Source organism: Mus pahari, chromosome 2, assembly GCF_900095145.1.
Source record: "Mus pahari chromosome 2, PAHARI_EIJ_v1.1, whole genome shotgun sequence".
In the NCBI taxonomy this organism is placed as follows: Eukaryota; Metazoa; Chordata; class Mammalia; order Rodentia; family Muridae; genus Mus; species Mus pahari.
In genome coordinates, this window is record NC_034591.1 from 120037619 (window position 1) to 120059139 (window position 21521).

Consider the following 21521-nt stretch of genomic DNA (forward strand, 5'->3'; position numbering starts at 1 on the left):
GGTTTCCTTTGTTTCTACTTTAGAAAACATGCCGCATGAATAATGATGCCTCCGGCAGAGGAATCACTCCAGTAGCACAATTTAAACCTAGGACACATCCTGCCCTCACTTGCATTTCTAATATGCCAACACAGCCAGTAGGAATTTTGCCCACACAAGAACTAACAGCACTGAGCCCTCAAGGTTAGAAATTATGAACATGGAAAGTCCCATTTATTCATTTCAAAATATTTGATGTAACTGCTTTTGAGGCAGAATCTCGAGTCTCCTTCCTTCTTGTTGATCCCAGTCATGACATCCAACTCTGAGGATAGCACAGACCCATAAATGTCCTCATTGTTTAGTGCACTAGATGAGAACAAAACAAGACTGTAAGATCAAACCTCCGTGGAGTAAAAGTTAGAAGTCAGTAATTCCATTACTGTCAAAGAGCACTTACATGCAACAGGATTTTTTTTAATGCAACATTGTATGAACGTTTTCAAAAGTATAATCAATGTGTGGAAGAAAAAAAATGGAGTGTGCTCACCAGTTTCATTGCCAAAGTTTGTAGCCCCTCTTTACTGTACCCCTAAAACAAGCATCATGTTGGCTGGTAGAAAGAGGTGCGTACAACATCAGGAGTGGGCTTTGGCGCTGGGAATAAGCAAGGAAAGCTTTTTTTCAATAGCATTGTATTAATAGAGAGTAAATTGGAAAACGTCACTGATCAATCTGGAGAAGTCCAGATGGTAGCGGGGCACAAATTGTACATTAGATAACAGTAGAAGAGCTTTTTAAATTTATGCCTGCACTGATTTGACAGCTAATGGAGATGGTTCTTTTGTAAATTAAATTGCGAGTCCCATCACCCTCCTAAATAAAGAAGCAAAACCGGCAAGACTTAAAAAAAAAAAAAAAAAAAAAATGGCACAAGGCACCACACCCCTCGGCCAAGCAGCAAAGGGTAAAACAGACTGGGAGCCTGTGTGTGGAATGTGAACAGAGGAGGGTGGACGAGGGAGCAGAGGGGAGGGATTTCTTTTCGGTTTCTCAGTGACAAGGCGAACCCGGCAGAGATCTTGCCTCTTTGGGCTTAGAGATGTTAAAAATGACAAGCAAAGTTTTCTCTTTGTCCCTCGCTTTTCATAAAACCAAAGTCTCAAGCCTGTAGCTGCCTCTTGTCCCAAGGGAGAGTGTGTAAAAGGGAGGGAAAAGAAGCCGTGTGGGTGAGGGGTGGCAGAGCAGATCCCGGGGACAGCGGAGAAGAGGCACGAGCCAGTCGTCTCCGGCAGGAGGGCGTGGATACCGGTACAAGCTCGAACAGGTCCAGCCTTCTGGAGACCTGTGCCAACAGCAGGAGGGGGCAGACGGAATCTCTGTGGGCAGATCGGGGTGTGGATCAGCGGGAAGCGCCCAACTAGAAACTCCCCTGGATCCTCCCAGAGGCGCTGGACCTCGTTGGTCCCCTTTGCCCCAGTGATCCAGCTTTAGGAGAAGTTTTCCCAAGAGAAGGTACCAGACAGATCGGATGTCAAGAGGCGGCTCAGGTGAGTCTATTTGCGCGTGCCTTACAAGGGATGGGACTCTCTCCATCTGCGCTTTAGTCAACTCTTTGAGGGAGGTGGAAGGAAATCAAGGGCTTGCTCCTGGGAAAAGAGCAACTCTTTATGAAAGGGAAATGGTGCACATCCCTGGGTTCCGTCCTTGCCTAAAATGGGAGTGGCTCAAGGTCCCTTCCCTAACCTGAGAAGAGGCGCCACCTTTCGTAGCACCGCCGCAGGTGGCTAAGGCTGGATTTTTATTGACAGCTCCAGGTCAGTGGATGGAGTAAACAAGCTTCGGGGACCCCAGCACCTCCAAGCCTCCAACATTCGGTAGGCTGACTTGTCTTTCTTCCAACATAGCCACCGCCCGCCTCCTTATCCTAGGGAGAGGATGCATGCCCTCCATAGACTGTAGCCTTCAGGGAGTGGGGGCAAGTAATACATTTCTCTCCACTAACCTCCTCTAGGTGTCGGGGGTCCAGACTTTCTAACCCCAGCCCCAAATCCCCTATCTAGCTGTTAAGTCTCTAGAGATGCATCTTGGTTGCAGTGGTGTTCCTTAAATGCCTACAGCCTGGAATGGATGGTCTGCGAACTGCCGGGTTAAGGGAAAAATAGAAGCAGAGCACTCCATCTCAACAGAACACCGTGGGGGCTAGAAGGCAGGCCAGGGGGCCCGGTTGCCATGGCTCCCTTGTAGCCGAGCCCAGGGAGCTGGGGATGCCAGTCACGGACAGTCCCTTTTTCCTCTTTGTGCCTCTCCTGTCCTCTTTCTCTGTCTCTTCCTATTTTTTTTCCTCCCTTGAGTGAAAGTGTGCGTAGGGAGGGAGCAAGTGATTGATTTGGAGAAAGAGGATTGGAGCCCAGAGGCTGGGGAAACCTGGCGGTCTTCATCCCTAAGTCCCTTGGTTAAGAAGAACCTCACTTTCTCAGCGAGGGGGCAGAGCTGAGGAATTCCTGTGAAAAATCTGGGGCGGGAGGAGCAGCGGCACCACGATTCAGGTATTGGAACCCAAAGCAGCGAGAGGGAGCTGGGTGGGTGGTCTGCGGTCAGACTGAGAGGGTGGGCGGGGAGTGCGAGTAGCCAGCAAGCATGAGCAGGTGTGTAAGGCACTGAGCGGCTGGGCGGGGAAGGAGCTTCTGACTCTGCCCGGGGAGAAAGGCGATCAATACCGCCCCGCAGGCCAGAACTGAGAAGAGCTGGCTGGTAGCAGCCAGCGGAAGGCGTGTGCACCACAGCGCGCTCCCGCTGCTGGAAATAGGGGGAGATTTGCGCGTGCGCGTGGGTGCTGAGCTAGGTAACTCTTGGAGGTACATCAAGGTAGAGCGCTGGAGCGCGCGCCTGGCTGTGAGTTCCAACCCTATCTACTCTGGAATGTGTGGCTTAGAGTAGTTATTTACTCTGTGCCTCAGTTTCTCTCTTACTAACGGGTATCAATTCATCCCATTTTGAGTTCGAAGACTGGAGTGAGATTATCCAAGCAGACAGTTTACCCTCCTTCTCTGATGAGGAATAATCATCCAGAAGTTAGTTGTCATTGGTGGCATTGCTGTTACAATTAATCAGCAAATTAATTAGATATGGTAGATTGTCCTTTCTCGGCACTTTTATTGAGGGCAAAATTCCGTGTTATCTAATTTTAGAAGAATGACATTTGTTAGATTTATTAACACTCTGTTCCACTCGTAAATCTGTTTTGCAGTAGATTGAGAAAGAAAACCTGAGCAGTTCTTAGCAGATTAGCTCTGAGTCCAGTGCTGGACAGAGCGTGGAAAGCTGCCCAGGGAAAGCACTGATCACAAGGGAATCCAGTTTTTGTTTGTAGGATCTGAGCTCCATCTCTCAATTGTTTATGGTGCAGCTGGGCTTGTCTCAGTTTCAGTCTCTTTGTGATAACACCGACCTATTGCTTTCTAGATTTAACTTGGCTATAGAGTCTAACAGATACCTGGATCTTCCCTCTCATGGTTGTTAGTGTTCCAACTTCTCCTAATGGCAAAGCCTGCTCTCCCATCATCACATGGATGCTCCTGAGTAACTGTCATCTAATGCATGAGATGCCATTGCTAGGTAGCTGTGGGTACAGGATGTGGCAGCTGAATAGAATCTCTTTCAGAAAATGCATAAGACTATGAAGATTAAACACATTTTTTTTTTCCAGGCTGTTCTTGTGTTCACACTCACAGAATCCTTTCCTTCCTTGCAAGTGACTCATGGTTGTATAAGTTTTATGTATCTGGCATTGTGCAACAGGAACTCACATCATGCACAATGTGCTGGTATCTTTATGCTAGTATCCCACCCCAATTAGGCAACTAATTTTAAATCATTTTAAAGAATATTTCACACACACACACACACACACACATATATATATATATATATATATATATATATATATATATATATAATATTTTATTGAAGACTATCTCAGTAAGAAAAGCATTACCTGTATCGAAGCCTGCCTTTATATTTATTTCTGAAAAATTTGAAGATAGGAGATAGGTTAGACCTAAAGTTGCTTTGCTGAAATAATTTAACCTCATTCATTTTTCTGAAGAAGTAAGCTAAGAACCATTGTCCTATTAGTTTTAACTGACAAGGGAAAAATTAAGTCAAAGCAACTGACGTCAGACAGGAGGGATGATGGTCTACAAGATGCTGTGAGATGAGGTTCAGGTGGTGGAGTGGAGCTTTACAGTAAGCACTGAAGCACCCACATCCACAGTTGGCATGTCAGCTTTAAAAGGGACCTTGAGGAATTAGTGTGACAGCTTGTCTGAAATTCATGTGATCATTTACATATTGTTTCCCAGGAGCTCTGGCACTAAATGTTCTATTTATTGGGAATTGTTTTGCCCTTGGATTGATGACAGCCAACACTGTGATTTAATGTCATCTGCTCTGGAGACAGATTTCACTTTTTCACCATTTTCTATTTTACTTTAAAAATCTAAGCAGCCTTGCACTTGGAAAAGGCTTATTACAGCAGACAAAGGGCCGCGGTAGAAAACGTGACAGATTGGAAGGTGTTGAGCCCTGAATTTGGGGAACTAATTAACGTGTCAAGGTATAATCAAGAGGATGAACTTGTCTCTCTACTGAGGCTCCTTGCAGTGATGAACTGTATTTTCTGATTCAATCAGTGTTCTATGCTCTTTTTTTTTTTTCAAACCAACTCCGAGAATACTGTATTTTCAATTATGAACATTTTGATTACAGCTTCATCCTAACTAATTCAGTCTGAAGAGAATGCAATTATTCTGGTGATTTACATACAATATGCTAAGTTAACACAGCTAATGAGTGAAAGCATGATATTCTTTCTATTCATTCCTGGAAAAAATATTGTGCTAAGCATTCTTTGAAAGACAAGATTACATTATTCACCAGCACTTTGAGCCTACCTACAAGTAGACTTGGCACTGAGCCATTTTCTCTGCTATTCAAGTGAAATCTCTCACATTTTGGAGATCACGTGTCTTTCCTTCCCCTTGGGAGGGACTGGAAACAATTCTCAATTTAATTAGATATGGTGCTTTCTCTTTTCTGAATATATTTATTAGAGGGAAGAGTCTGCATTTTCTAATTTGGGGGCTGGTTAACACTTTAAACATTACTAATTGCTGCAGTTTATTGTATGTGTGTTTTAATAGTGTGGTTAGTTAATTATAGCTTTCTCATTAGCACCATGTAGAGAATAATGAATTAACACATCCCTTTGATCAAAAGAACATCTAAGTTTATCTTCTGAGAGTGAAAGTGTTATTGTGTTACCAAAAGTCACTATAATTTTCCCAAGAAAATCAAATTGGTTGGAAATCTCCAGCAGTATGTTAGGGAGCATGATGAATGAGTCGGATTGATCCCAAACGAGGGAGGGAGTAGAGTGGTGGTTGCTTGGCAACCCAACATTATTCTGCAATTTCTTCTGGTATATTTATCCAGTAAAGTAGAAAATTCTGTTTTGTTAACAAATGTTTTTAGTGAGTGCACAAATAGACCATAACTAATTGAGATTTTATGTATTGCGGATTCAAAAATGATCCTGCTTACCTTTCCATTGTGTTTCGAAAATAAAAATATAAAAGGGGTACTCTGTTTTCATATTTCCGAATTTTTCCTAAACAATGTTTGTTTTATTTACATACAATTTGTTTCTAATAAAAACATACAAATTGTGCATCTTTTTCTAAAGTCAATTCAGTAAGACTATGTGTAGGTGTATGCATGAAAGTAATTAAGACTCAAGCGTAGAGATAGAGGCAGAGTGCTTTGAGGTGAGATGAATCCTTTAAGCTGTGACACTGTGTTGTGAATTCATTGATCATCAGTTGAACTGACGAGTGAGTAAACTTGAGGTAGACATGAACATCCAACTCAGAGCACGCAGGCAGACTGTGTCAACATTAGTGAATGCATTGAACTTGGAAAATGTAACAATACATTTGGACTTTTACTATATCTCACCACATTTTTCCTTCTGATGTTTGCTTGTATCTTAGTAATTACAGAAATAGGAAATCTACACAGCTACCAGCTCCTCACCCCATGTGATTGCGTTTTTCCTTACTCTCTAAGAACGACAATCATATCGTTTTCCTCTACAGCCTATGAATTTTAGTGCTCATCACAATTCCATTCTCAGATTGTAAATTCTTTGAGGGCATGTGTTCCATTTTATGCACCTCATAAACTCTTACAGTCCCTGGCACGGTAGAAAGCACATTGTTGTGATGGTTAAATGCAATGAGTTCGTAGTCAGGCTACTGGGGTTCAAAATTGAACTGGCCAACTCACAGGTGCTGTAGCAAAGTCATTTTGAATTCAGATTGATTCCACTTATGAAAATGGCTTACACACCTAGTTCATGCTTGTTGTTGTGAACATTACACAAGATTCTCTCTATACAGAGCCCATTTGCACTTATTAACTGCTCATGAATTTCCAGCTTTTTATACCATTCTTAGTATGTGAATGAACAGATGAGTAGGTGCCTGTTTAGCCCTTTTGTGTATGAATACATGTGAGCTGTAAGCCATGACATCATCGAATTTTACCTATGTTAATTAGATGCACTTATATGAATTCTGTCAGCTGTTTCACAGATCTGAAGTAGTAGTTCTTAGTTGTGGCTGAGATGAGAAGTACTCAGAAAGCTGTTCAAATTACTACCCTACTCCCATCAATCAGAGTCTGTGTAGTGTGCAATGAGATTCCAGTGTCCTGCCCCAATTACCTTAGGTTTGCATGTCTTCCCTAAGATCCTGCAGCCATGAGTATTGACTCACAGTTGCCCTGCTGTCATGAAGTTTGGTTAGAAAACATAACAGCTTTGTCGAGTCCCTGATGAGTACAATTTCATTTTTCAACCATATCTCTCTATTAGAAAGGTAGAAAAGAAGCCATTATTGTGATTTTGTGGATTCTTGGAGTAAGCCACACTGAATTTAATAGGTCACACAAGGTTCATAGATTTAGAGCAGACTTAAAGATCAGGAAACCAGGTATTTTGAGGTCTGAAAACAGGTGTGTTTAACCTTATGATTTCAAAGGAAGCAGGGAGAATAACTAACTTCGGATACAATTATCTTATAGGTGAGTTTCAGCTTAAAACCTTCTTGTGCAGTGTCAAATAAAAAGAATTTAGAATTCAAACTTTTGCCCTTTGGATTGAATATAATATAAAAATGTATTTTTTTCTGCCTGCTCCCCCAAAAATTCTAATTAAAAATTTTATATAATATGTAAAGTTCCAAGAGTTCTTTATATGGCTGTTTTTGGAAAACAAATCATATAACTTGACCTGTGATTTTTGGCTGATAGAAAATTTCCTTGGTCTGAATTGAATAGCTGAACGGCACACTCTTGGATATTGAAAGACTCAGATTTTTGTCAGGTCTTGGTCAAACCTAAACCCCCCTTCCATGATTTTAGTTTCCAAAGGGCCAATCAAAGGAATTTTAAATAGGGGTTGGCATCTTTTTAAAATAGGGTTAAGAGAAATCAACATTGTGTTAAATAACCTTGAGGATGACCCTAGCCTTCATCTTAAAGTTGGAACTGAAGTCACGAGGAGAAGAGCCAGATTGAACCTGTGGCTTTTGACAGAGGTGGAACTAATGCATATTCAAAAGACAATGTCATCTCCCTGTTTCAACAAGTGCTGCTCCTTCTGCAGAATAGCAAACTTGACCCCTAGTCAGAAGCTAAAGGAGCCTTCCCTGTAAAGGCCAGCTATCTCAGAAGAGAACAGGATTGATGCAGGCTCATGACAGAGGGGTTTGGTAGGTGTGCAACGAAACTCAGTATCCACTGGATACTTCTAATTTATGGAAAGTGAGTAATGAAAGATACAACTTGAATTGCTACAAACAAACCTCAGGGCATCTTTAGCTCATTTCTTTTGCTATTATATCCTCCTTTATTTTTATCACCTCAGATGGGTGTGATCACAGCCACATACGTGCTTCAACTGTGGCCCCCAAGCTTTAGAACAAACTGTCCATCCTCCTGGATTCTCTCTGCTTTCCAAGACTAGTGTTGATACAAAAGTGCAGAGGATGCCAAAGACAGCTTCTATGGAATAAGGTTTGCTCATGGGGCAGAATTCCTTCCCCAAGGAAATCTTTGATGTGACATTGCGATAGTGATTGATGTGCATGTGAAGTGGAGGATCAAGTAACAGTGGCAATGGAACACCAGTGTCACCTGGACATGTGGATCTTTGCAGGGCGTCCCTGTTTTTGGCAAAGTTGAATACACAAGGAAAGACTGAAGAAACAGGTCCAGAGTATATTGCTGGGTGATTTGTGTTTCTGAAGCTAAGGGAGGAGGCATTCTCAATGATTATAGATTATAAGTAGGTAAGAAGAATGCAATAATTTTGATGATGCAATCATAGTTGATTGTAAACAGAATGTACGACTGTACTGAAGAACTGTGCTAAAAAAAACTAAAATGGATGATATTAATTCATTATGAGTTCCCTTATATTTCAATGGATCCTAAAACAAATAAATCATCGCATCTACAAATAATCTTGAAAGAAAATAATTACTGACCTTTTCAGGGGACTCTACCACTCAAACTGCTTTCCATTAATTCAGAAAATTACTTATGAAGTGGCCACTTAAAATGTATTATCTTGTGTTATGCAAGCCCTGAGTTTTATTTTAGAGGATGTTCTTATATCTGTTTTGACTTTTAGAGCAACATGATTTTAGAAGTGAGGAGGGTAGTAGCTTGTTTTTATATGTCAAAACATTAACTTAAAGGCAAATAGCCAGCCAGGAAGTTCAGTAAAAAGGAAAGAAAGCTCAGATAACCTGATTAGTAACCCAATTAAATGCTTCTTTGCCTTAATAATTCTTTATTTGGTTCCTTATTCGAAACATAGGAGAAAGCATACAAACAATAGTGACCTTTTCTCCATTTCAAATTCAGAGACACTATGTGATGACCTGGGGCTCTAGTGAATCCAGTAAAATGCTACCAATGTCACCATTTGCATTCCCAAGGTTGAACTCAGTCCTGGCAAAAAATAGGGAGTGAATTTTTATGATGCTTCCACAATTTTGAGATACTTATTTGTATGGTTTTGTAGGGGAGTAGGTTCAAGGGCTCTCTTATCAGACAGTGAAAGTAATCAGCCATTTTAAAGACGCTTGACTTATTTAACTGAGTGTGATCATACTTACCTGCAACCCCAGCAAGGGTGAGGTAGGGGGATTATGAGTTCAAGACCAGCCTGAGATTTGTATGGATCCTCCATCTACAAATCAACCACATAGGGAATAATGACTTTGTGCTAGTTGTAGGAGTAAAGCTCAAGCAGAAGCTACCTAAATAATTCCATCTGACATCTTCAAAAGTTTACTTGGTGTTTTGCAATCTGCATTTCAGTAACTTGAGGAAAGTACTGATGTCACAATACCCCATTTTAAGCCACATAGTACATAGAAGTACATTGTTCAAATGACCCAATATTGCTAGCAAGTGGCAAGGACAGCACTCAAAGTGAAAAACCTAGTTCCTTATCCCAAGCTTTCAATTGTACCTACTCTGTGCTGGACCTAGCCCAATATACCATTTCAGCATCTTTTTTTCCCGACTTTTCATACTCAAAATGTACTGTGTTTATCAACATTCTCCTAAAGTGTCAATTCTGATTTTCACCATAGACTACCAATATAGTTCCGTTGTCTGTTCAAACTTACTTGTTATGTATGTATTTATTCAAAGTAAAAGTGAGATAAAAAAATCTTTCTAAGGTGTTATGCAGCAGATATATATCCTATTTACAGTACCATTTAAAAAGAGGTTTTAAAATCCTTCATGCAATAGAGTCATATTGAAGAATGGCTACTGAGAGGAAAATTAGCAGGAGGTGGGGATATGTGCAGCTATCTCAGTTACACTCTGCTGTGGTTAAATTCCCTGACAAAATAACTATTCCCCTTTATATGCAGTCCAAGACGCAATGCATAGAAGGGTACAACCCAGAGTGGATTGGTCTTTCCTACCTCCATTAATCTGGTCAAAATACACTGCAACAGGCAAACACAAACACACACACACACACACACACACACACACACACACACACACACACACACAAAGAGAGAGAGAGAGGCTTACAAGGATTGTCTCCCAGGTGGTTCTAGATTTTTCTAAGTTGACAATTAACACCATGGGAGCATTTGTGTTCCCTCTAAAAGTGTACCTTATGAACATTTGTTGCCATGGTAGTTCCTGTGCCAGATCCTGGGTAGCACCGTATGTAGAAGCCAGCAATTGCCCTCTCCAGAGATTTTGCTTACCTTGTCTGCATTCTTAAAATAAGGTTGTAGATAATTCATAACATAAATATGCATGGATTTCTCTCACATCTGGATATTATATATAACCAATGGTATTATGTGTTTGGCATGTCTGCTATTCTGGATAAAGAAAAAATAGTTCAAGATAGCAGATGACCTGTCTCACCTTACTATTGTTTAAAATGATTGAGACCTTAAAAATACACTGTCCTTATTGGTGCCTGTCAATCAATATAACGGTTGTTTGGGAAGTAATGTTATTCTTTTCTTAGGTGATGAACTATAATTTGGAAAGGTGGGGAGTTGTTTTTTAATTTGAGAATTTAGAAGTAAATGCAAATTTGTTATTATTTTAGTGTGTATATGTAAATAGAATTCTTAAATGCTAATTGATTCTAACAGGCTCCTTTTTGTGTGCAGGTTAGTATTAAGAATATGGTTGTTCGCTGTTCTCTGTAGATAGGCAATCCAATCTCTTTCCATTGTGTGCTCAAATGTTTAGCATTTGTTAAACCCCTGCCTGCTTCTTTAGAGTACAGCACTTAGTTTTTCAAAAGACATGTTTATCACTGGGTTGTGAATATCTTTAAATTTTTGTAACTCACACTATACCATGCACCTACTATCAAGATTTAATATATTAGCTTCAAACATGGTAGTGCTAAAAATGCTTCATAGATTGTATAATGACAGGAATTTCAGAACATTGATAGGGCCATAAGCAAGGAAACATAAACACTAGCTCTAGCATGTGCAGCTTACCACCTAGTCCTGCATGAATAATTAATTGACTATTTGGAGTTATTTGTTATTTTTCAGTGATATACTGTTTTCTGTGGAGATCAAAATGAATGGATAAAAATAGAAAACAAACTAACTTTTAAAAATTGACCTTAATCTCATTTTTCTTTGTGACCTCTGGAAATTCTCAGAGGAGATAGATCTCAAAGAGTCTCAACAGCCTAATTGTCTTATGCATGCAAGTTTTTGTCTGTGTTTGAGGCTGAATAGATTTTGCCCACAGTTGATGTGCTTGGAGTAGTATTAAAGGACTAAGGTGTTCAGGTGCAACCTAGTATGTGCATTATTGGATCAAGGTCAAATAAATTGGATTTGACCTTAAACCCTGTCCCTTTAATAAAGAAAAATGTGTGATGGGTGGAGCTCTCATCAGAGAATGCCTTCCATTCACATTTTAAATTGATATGACTTGTTTAAATTGGAAACTGACATCCATACACAAAACCTTTTGAAAGCCATCTTCTCTTTTCCTGTTTCACCAGTTATAAGCTGGGGAGAGGAACAACATTGACCGTCCCCTTCAGTGGCAGTTGGAGGATTAATGAGCTAATATTTGTAAAGTGCTTTGAAGATAAAGGTGTCAGCTATTATTATTACTAATAAACCATTTTTCTCCAATGTAATTTTGGACAGCAGCCATTAAAAACCCATTACTGTATTTAACAGTAAAACAATCTGCTACAACCTAGTATTTACTACCTCAATTAAGGATACATTCTGCTGTTTTTGCCCCTGCAAATACAGAGCTGGTAAGAAAGGATAGAAAACCATGACCTGTCATTTCCTAAGCTCACTGAAATACTGTGCCTGGATCTTTTGCCTGTCTCTGGAGAAAGCCAGGCTCTGTCCTCCTTGGGAAACAAGTTGGGATGCACCTTTGTTTTTGTGGTTTATAAAAGGAATGGATCATTAACTTCTGGGCTTTTTACCCATCTGCATCTGTATTGTGGTTTATTATCTTTGAAGGTTGAATTCTACTGTCTTTTTCATTGCTTGGCACTGATACCAAGAATGTATTGGACTCATGGGCGGTTGCAGATATGTTTATGCATGAGAGGAGATTGTTGTGCAGTATTTACAACATAACTAAGCTTACAGTTGAAAAACTGAAATAATTATGTATTTACTCCCAGTCCAAAAAATTTTTAAATAAATTTGAAGGTCTTGAATCATATAGACTAATTTCTTAAACGTGTAACCTACTATAACTAACACATGGTATTAAATCCCAATCAAAATATATTTAAATCTCTATAAATATCCTAAAATACAAACTCATATTGAGTGATATAATGACTTCTCACATATTTCCAAAAGAATGCTGACTGTAAAACAATTGTTTTAGTATAGCATATAAAATATAAAATAAATTAGTAAGTGCATGGATGTCTGCCCAAGGTCAGCAGTAGCTACCTATGCATTATACAACCATCCTGGAATTTAAATGGAAGAATCTAATTTTATGAGAAAAAAATCATTACTGTATGGCACAGAATTTTATTATGAAAATCTGTCCTCAGCCAGTATTTGCTTTTATTTTAGAACAATTTGAACAAACACAATCATCTATTTGGTTTTAGTAGATGACAATATGTGCCATATTTAGTGGTTGACAGGTCAGTTTTACAGGCTTGTTCACAGAGGAAAGAAGTTACACTCAGTGTCCTTCCATCAAGAAAGAGCTTTGCAGTAAGGAATGGGATAACTCAAAAATCATGGGGATAACGATCCTGAAGTTACAAAAACAGTTCAAAATAAAAGAAAATGCATTGTGGTACATTACCTCTTGGAATGCAGCTCATTTTCTGAAAGTCAGGTGGAACAACTCTTTCCCAATTTTCTTGATGTTTAAATAAGGCTAAATCACTAACAGAATAAGAAACCTTTTCCAAAGAGTAAATTTTAGAGTCAGTGCATTAATAAGTACCCCAAATAGGTGCTATTGTTTGCAGGCAGGGCACTCCATTGTCCATTGCAGGTGAACTGTAGCATATGTTTTAAAATTGATTCTGCACATGGAGAACATGCTGTATAAACACTATCCCCATAAGATTGACTTCTGAAGTCAGACTTATGCTGTTCTCATCTTTTGCTTTGATGAACTGCACATAAATAATTCACCATAGGACTTGAGATAATTTAAATTCAGGGGATAGTAAGATATTTGGGGTTTGGAGTACAAGGGGACTACTTAGACTAATTGTCTTTCTAAAGAGCAATGTATTGGAAAATATGGTAATACAGACAGGTAGGCAGATGGACAGCAGGATGACTGCAGGTCTGGGAAGAGACCAGGCACCATGTTACAATGTGGATTGCATGTCCTTTCTGGTAGTTTTCACAGGAATAGGGGAGTTGACCATATTGAAATGTTTCCTATTTTGGTCCGCAGTTGGCTATCGATAGAGTTAGCAGTGAGTGGTTGTTTAAGGTGATCAATAAAGACTTTTTTCTGGTTGGTCATTATTAAGGATTGATGGTACAGGGGAGACATGAATCTAGGCAAACAATCTACTTTACTTCTGGAAATGCAAATGACTGTAGTTAGTGAACTTGAAACAGTCCAGCAAAAATAGAGGAGCTTTACAAAATAGCATGGATCTGGCTAACTGATATAGATAGATAGATAGATAGATAGATAGATAGATAGATAGATAGATAGATAGATAGATAGATAGATATACTTTTTATATCTGATTCTTAGGGTATCATTTGAGAAGTGAGCCATCAATTTGTCACTGAGAAGAAAACCTGGAGGGAGCTTATTATAGTTGTATTAGTCAGGGCCCTCAAGAAAAAACTTATAGAATGTTTTATATTTATATTCACACATGTATACACACATGTAATCATATATATATATATATATATATATATATATATATATATATGTGTGTGTGTGTGTGTGTGTGTGTGTGTGTGTGTGTGTGTGTGTNTGTGTGTGTGTGTGTGTGTGTGTGTGTGTGTGTGTGTGTGTGTGTATGATTTATTCAAATGTCTTTGATGCTGTGGTCCAGCTAGTTGAATGTCATAATGGCTGTCTACCAATGCAAAATCCAAGAGTCCTGTAATAGTTCACTCCACAAGGCTGGATGTCTGTTAGTGTTCAGTTAACACTAGAATCCCAAAGAAGTATGCTCCAATGCCAGGGAAATAATAAGCTTGCCAGTGATAGCAAGAGTAAGCAGGCAAAGAGAGCAAGATTTCTACTTCCATGCCCTTTGCTTCCAGAAAATGTGGTCCAGATTAACAATAATCTTCCCACTCAAAAACCATGGATTAAAACTGGGGTTTTCAATGTAAAATTATTTAATTTGTTAAAAAAAAATCCCCTCAGGTATACCCAGATACTTGGGCTTTTTCTAGTTCCAGATATCGTCAAGTTGACACCAAGATTGCTGTAATAAAAGTCACAAATGGAGGTATTAAAAGATAGTTCTCAAATATGGCCATTTATCCAGTTATGTAACATGTGAAAGGACATTTTGTCACCTATCTGTTGATACATGTCACAACATCTGTTGATACTATCCCATAAGTTTAAACAATGAAACCATGAAGCATCTTGTCACTTTGTCAGGGCTTTAGGCAGAACTCAGTTGAGCAACTATAGGACAACTCCGTGTTGGTCAGGGGTTGACTGGATGGGATGGTAATCCAACATGGCTTCATTCTGTATGATGTTGTGGCAAGAAAGGCCACATAAAGCCCACATGGCCCTGGTTTCTTTTCTTGTGGCCTTTTCTGTGTCAATATTCGTTTTATGACAGCTTAAAGTCCTAAAATCACAACTTACAATATCACATATTTTTCTAAAGACTAGGTTTGAAAAAAAAAGTCAAGATTCAGTGAAAGTGCGTATCTATCTTCTCAGTGTCAGATTCTAGTAGATAAGCTAGGAAGAAATGGAAAAATAGAAACTTTCATGGCCAGATTTATAGAACTAACTACTATGTACTCTAGGAAGATTGATCTACAGTAAGGTGGTAGAATTTTTAGTAAGTAGGTACTACTTGGAGGCCCATGTGTTTTTCAGTAGGTGGATTGCAAAGGAAAAGGGGCACTTGGCCTCCCCTCTTCCTCTATTCGCTGCCTGATGGCCATCAAGAAAGCAATTTTACATTGCCACCTAGTCCCCACTCTTTAGAGACTCAATGTGACAGGGCATGGGATAGAAATTGCACACCTTATCTCTTATAGGTTTATTATCTTAGCCATTTTGTCATATTGACAGTAAACTGACAAACATTATCTCCTTTGATATATTTATACTTATTATTCACCACATGGTCAATTACATAAAAAATTAAAAATCTTTCAGGGAGACACTGTGTTCTAGGGGAGTATAATGTTCCTTGCAATACACCCACTTCTGTTTTTTAAAATTCTTTTTTATTCTTTTGGTGTGTGTGTGTGTGTGTGTGTGTGTGTGTGTGTGTGTGTATACACACATATGGATGACAGTGTCTATAGAATACAGAAGTAATTTTGAGCCATCCAGGAGATCCATCTCTCTATCCTCAGTCACTCACTTTTCATAAAGCTTAGGATGATCAGATTTGAGAACAGTAACAAGCCAATAGTTTTTGAGTTTTGGTAAAATTGAGGCTATCCTGTTTTGTTATGGTGAGTGTGTGAGTGTGTGTGTGTGTGTGTGAGAGAGAGAGAGAGAGAGAGAGAGAGAGAGAGAGAGAGAGAGAGAGAGAGAGAGAGAAATTTGTTGTTATTTCATTTGACCTTAGGGTTTCATGCCCTAGAGGTCATGCTAATGCTCTGACTTACTTGCCATAAACAGAAGAAAATGATAGGCTCTGATTGTCTTGGCAAAATAACTTGTAGGATATTAGAGTTCATTTCCATATTCCACAAGGTATGTTAATGACAAAGGCTGTGTGCTCTACTATGCTTCATAAGATGCCTGTGGCTTTTATCTACAGAGAGCAGCAGTTGAGATGAGATAAAGGGGCCCTGTGTCAGCATGAATATTGTAGACTAATAATCTTAGATTGGACAAGATTCTCTGATTATTTCTCCCAGATTTGTTTAGATTCATCCCCTCTCTTATTCAGTTCTTTTATAAATCTATTTGGCTTGTGAAAACTATGAAATCACTTAGCAGAAGGGCCATTTACACTGAACTCCACATGCCAGAAACTGAGAGACCTACTGCTTAGGTTGACCAGGGTTGCTGGATTCCACTGGGAAGAGAATAGAGAGCAGTTTTCCTTTTTTTACCATAGCCATGTAATGACAGTAGAAAGGAAAGGAGGCACTTTGCTGTGAAATGATGATGAGGAGCAGGAATTTGGCTGTAGGAATCTCTTATTTATAGCTTGCAGAATCACAGCTATAATAGAAAAGGGGCTGATGTGTGGAGCATGCTCACAGTTCTTACAACTCCTGCAGTGTTGTAGAAGCACAGAAAAAAGAATCAGGCCCAAGATAGATAGCTAAGGGAGCATCTTTGGATTACTCCTTTCCTGTCTGATGCCTTTAGATTACAAAGGAGTACAATCATGACCAGTAGTTTTGCACATGCCTGTGTACTCATGACCTTTACAACGTTGTCTAAGTCTTGTTGTCACCTTCTTCAAGTGTCTCTCCCTTTTTCTTATATATTACAGGTTGTGTGGGGGTATCATTCTTATTATGCTAAAGCTTTGACTTACCTATTATAAACACAAGAACATGATAGGCTATGATTGTCTTGGCAAATCACATGTAGGACATTAGAGTATATTTTCATATTCCACAATGTATATTAATGACAGCAGCATATATATTGGTAAAGTACTATACTATTGTCAATTCAATTCTATATTGGTTATTAAATTCCCTTTGAGTGGAAGCCAGGATGTGAGTTTATCTTTATAAGCAAGAGCTTCAGAATCCACAGAACTAGACCAGGAGCTCACAGGTTACCGGATTTTTGCCTTATTTTCTCAACAGGTCATCTTGACTTATTCACAGTGTCAACCGACAACACACCTCTTGAATTAAAGGAAATAAGTGATAGTTTTAAGGGACTGTGATTCAGAAACAAAGATTCAGATTACTGTGAAAGAACCATTCCACTGGAGAAAAGATTTAATAAAACAAAGAAAGGCATGGATCACTGCATTTGCTAGACACTTTGGTGAGGGCAATACATAAACGTCTTGCAACAAATCTGGGAAACCACTGCTATAGGACTGTGATGCTATTTAAGCTACCTGTCTGCTAAGTGGACATATTCTAAAAGTTTTAGTAGAGAGTCTTGAGGATGTTAAATAAAATGCACAGAAGGGCAATAAGTGGCTGTTGTGGGAACCAAAGATAGCACAGGGTAGTTTTGACTTTTCATCTGCAACATTCCAGTTCTCCATGGTGACCCTTTTAATTCTTCCCTTCCCTTATAGGATCTGCAGCCTGACGCATGAGAAATCTACAAGTAATGTGTTTATAGGAGTATGCTTCTTGAATGGGTTTCGTTTTCAGATGATAAAATAACACTTGTTTTATTTTATCAAGTAAAGAAGCTCAGTGAGTTTCATGTGACAATTCCTTCTGGCTGTTGGCAAAGAACATATGATCTCCAATTCTTCCAGAGTCCCTTTTGACAAAGTGCAGCAATTTTGCTGTAGCACAGATTACTTCTTGTTTTGCTTTAGCAACTTGCCATTTTCTGTCCTTTGAAATCACCAAAATACCTGCTTCTATTTTCTCCTTGACACACAGATTTAGCTGCCCCCTTAACTGTTCTGGAAAATTCCTTGTTCGTTCTTCCAATTGCTAGAGCACAGCAAGTCTCACCAGATTTCTGCCCTGTATAGCCTCTCTTTACCACAGCCTAAATGCCACTGTTCAAATCCCCTTTCTTGCTTGTCACTTTGACAAGGATGTCACGTATTTCCTGGAAATCTCCCCTGGCTCCCCACAGTTCTGCAGGCCAAGTAACTGTCACACTTGCTTTCCAAGTAAAGTGGCACTAGGCTTCATTATTCTTCTCTGCATCCTTGTATCCTTAGAGACCCTCTAGCACAACAACCCCCAGCCCCCCTCCTCCCAAGCTTCTAGTTTCTCACACAGACTTTAAGTGCTTTCCTTTATTCTGAAGTAACCAGTCATAGGGCACTAGTTCTCTAAGATATGCTACTTCAAACTCTTTGTGTAGATTTTTTTTTATCACCTGCTATAGTTTGATCTGCTCATTGAATATGTTTGTGTGTGTTTGTGTGTATGCATACATACATACATAGTCTTTGATTGATTGTATAGGCATAGGTATAGGTATAGATATAGGTATAGGTATATTGATTTAAATGCAAGTTCTATTTCACTAAAGTATAACAGTCATGTCCCTAACCAACAATGAAAAGTTACTATAACCACGAATAGGATGGAAGTAGAGAAACTCACCACGTTCTAATTAGATTCTGCGATCTGCTACCAAATTGTGCTTTTGTTTTCTCTGTCTTTAATACTCAGGTGCTTTGTAATATTTGAATCCTCATGATGACAGACTAACTCATACCTGAGGCCTGCAGTCCTTTGTCATCTATAAGGTGGAGAGAGGGTTTTCGGGGACTGGCTTTCCTGTGACAAACTCACTGATGTCTCACACAAAGCACATGCTAAAGTTATCACAGGTCCTGTGATAATGCAGATAGAAACGTATAACAAAACAAGAAGGGCCAAACTTGAACAGCGTCTAGAATCATCTAGGAGATGGGCCTCTGGCCATTCGGGGGAGTGGGAAGGGGTGTGTATCTTGATTACATTAATTGAGATAACCACACTGGGCAGCACCACTATCTAGTCACAGTCCCAGAGACTATAGCTGGGGAAAGAGAATGGAAGCAGCAGAGTGCATCGACCTTCTTTCTCTCCTGACCATGGGTGTGGTATACCAGGGGTTTCAGTTCCTACTGACATGGTTTTCCACCGTATTGAACTATTCCTTGTGAGACAGAATAAACTTTCCCCCCTCTTAATTTTCTTTCATCAAGAAAGTTTATGTCAGCAACAGGAAGAACAACTGATTGAACCCCTAGGAGTCCATTTTCACACTCCTCTCTTAACTTCCACATTTAATCATTAGATGAAAAATCTATGGTGCCCCTAATACGTGAAAATCACCATCCTTATACATGAACCCCAGGAGTTATATCTACTTGCTGATCCCAAGAGACTTATAGTCACCCCTCAGTCTGTGTCCAGGAAGTATTCAATATGAGTATTGTTGCCTTCTGAGTCTAGCACCTACCTGATGATAAAAAGCCCAGGTTTAAGAAAGCTGAAGCTCTGGGGTATGGACTCAAATAGCAGGCAGGGTAGAGGGTGAGAATGAAATTGGGACAGTCAGATAACCTAATACAGGCATCTGAGATAGAAAACCCTTACCTGTGTAGTGTTCAAAAGGACCAGAGAAGACGTTCACATTTTAAAAGCAAAGAAGGAATTAATTTGTGATCTGCATTTTTTCAACCAACAGCTAATTTTTTTCAGTATTTATCACAATGTATTTTGATATCCTTTGATAAAACCTTATGATGTGGTAAAATGTGACATAAGTATAATTTATTCTCTAGCTGTGAAAGGTTTTACCCCTGTTGCATAAAGATAGAGCCTCTCTAACTTGGAGTCAGGTCATAGAAACCAACTGGATAGAGGAGGGCTTCTGCTAAGGCATGTATGGCAAGCTCGTACTTGTTCACTCCATTGACAAGACGCTGAATGAAGGGTTATTCATTCCATCCTAGACTGTTGGTTCCAATAACCTGTTGAAGTCCATTTCAGTTTTGAGATGATCCTGAAATCATCTGTTAACAGAAACACAAACAACAAGTGGATGCTCACAGTCATCTATTGGATGGAACACAGGGCCCTTAATGAAGGAACTAGAGAAAGTACCCAAGGAGCTAAAGGGGTCAGCAACCCTATAGGAGGAACAACAATATAAACTAACCGGTACCCCCCACTACTGTGTCTCTAGTTGCATATGTAGCAGAGGATGGCCTAATAGGCCATGAATGGGAGGAGAGGTCCTTGGTCTTGCAAAGATTATATACCCCAGTACAGGGGAATGCCAGGGTCAGGAAGCAGAAATGAGTGGGTTGGGGAGCAGGGCAGGGGGAGGTATAGGAGACTTTTGGAATAGCATTTGAAATATAAATGAAGAAAATATCTAATAAAAAAAAGAAAGAAAAGCAAACAGCAAAACCCCACAGAATAACCTTACTTTTCACCTAAGCTAATTTCTCCCTCACATTTAGAAATACCAACAAGCAGGGACTTTGGTTCCTTCCAAGGCCTGGCTCTCAAAGCTGGAAGCTCACACAAGGATAGACAACAGTAACTTCTGGGAATTACTGAGACTCATTAGTCATGTGATGTGAAAAACAAAACAATATGGTCTCTCTATGTTCCATGCTATGACAATACCCTCCTAACTTCTACTTCTGTTTGTATAGATCTTTTTTCAAATTTCAAATGTAGCTATTTAGGATATTTTTCTAAGATACCTTTATGCTGTATACCGGATTATAAATATTTTGTTATTAACCATGGAAACAAATAATAGGATTGGAACTTTTATGTACTTTATTTAAATAAAATTTATAACTGAGTTATTTCATTTTATTTGTAAAATGTGGATATAGTGCCTACAGTATGGATTAATAATAGAATCCTTTGCATCTCAAAGTGTGTTGATGAGTGATGTATTTCCATGAATTGTGTGAAATGTTCATTTATAAACTTTTAATACAACATGGTACTTATTCTAGCCTCAGAAGAGTTTTTGAGTTGTAGGGTTTGAAATCAATTGTTAAGTATAAGTAAAGTATTCTGCCTCTGTCTTCTGAAATGACTCCTTGAAAATGAATTATGTGGAGACAGTAATACAATTATTGAAAGGTATTGTTTAAAGACAGGGCAGTTGAGAAGCTGAGCCTCTGAGCACATAGTGTATCTCTCTCTTTCTCTGACTCTCTCTCTCTGTCTCTGTCTCTTTCTATCTCTATCTCTCTCTGTGTGGCACACACACACACAGCCTCTAATTCTCCAGTGCTGAGTACCTGTGACACACACACACACACACACACACACACACACACACACACACACACAATCTCTAATTCTCCAGTGCTGAGTACCGTCTCATAGGCTGTGCTTCCTCCTTAATGTTTCATCAGCAAGGTGAAAAATCTCCTCAAAATTGTCAGGTACTCAGTCTATGCTTACTAGGAGCAAAAAATCACATCTTTTTCTTGGCCACACACTAGGTGATTAATTATAGGATGATTCTGAGCACTGAAGCATCTCTGTCATAAGCTTATCACTTGATATTTGAAAAGGGTGTATAGTGGTCTATCAGATGGTTCAGTTACT

At 39.3% G+C, this 21521-nt stretch overlaps 1 protein-coding gene across 5 annotated transcripts in view; it reads left to right on the forward strand.

Annotated features, from left to right (window-relative positions):
• The first annotated feature begins 1220 nt into the window (after window positions 1-1220).
• Chl1 (cell adhesion molecule L1 like) overlaps window positions 1221-21521 on the forward strand; it is a 203281-nt gene continuing 182980 nt past the window's right edge. For 3 of the 5 annotated variants that reach the window (XM_029535337.1, XM_029535340.1, XM_021190755.2), the window contains exon 1: window positions 1221-1529. The gene's annotated coding sequence lies outside the window, so the exon portion shown is untranslated. Of the gene's footprint in view, window positions 1530-1790; window positions 1857-2152; window positions 2529-21521 lie in introns of those variants that run through there. The other 2 variants (XM_029535338.1, XM_029535339.1) reach the window with 2 other exon arrangements.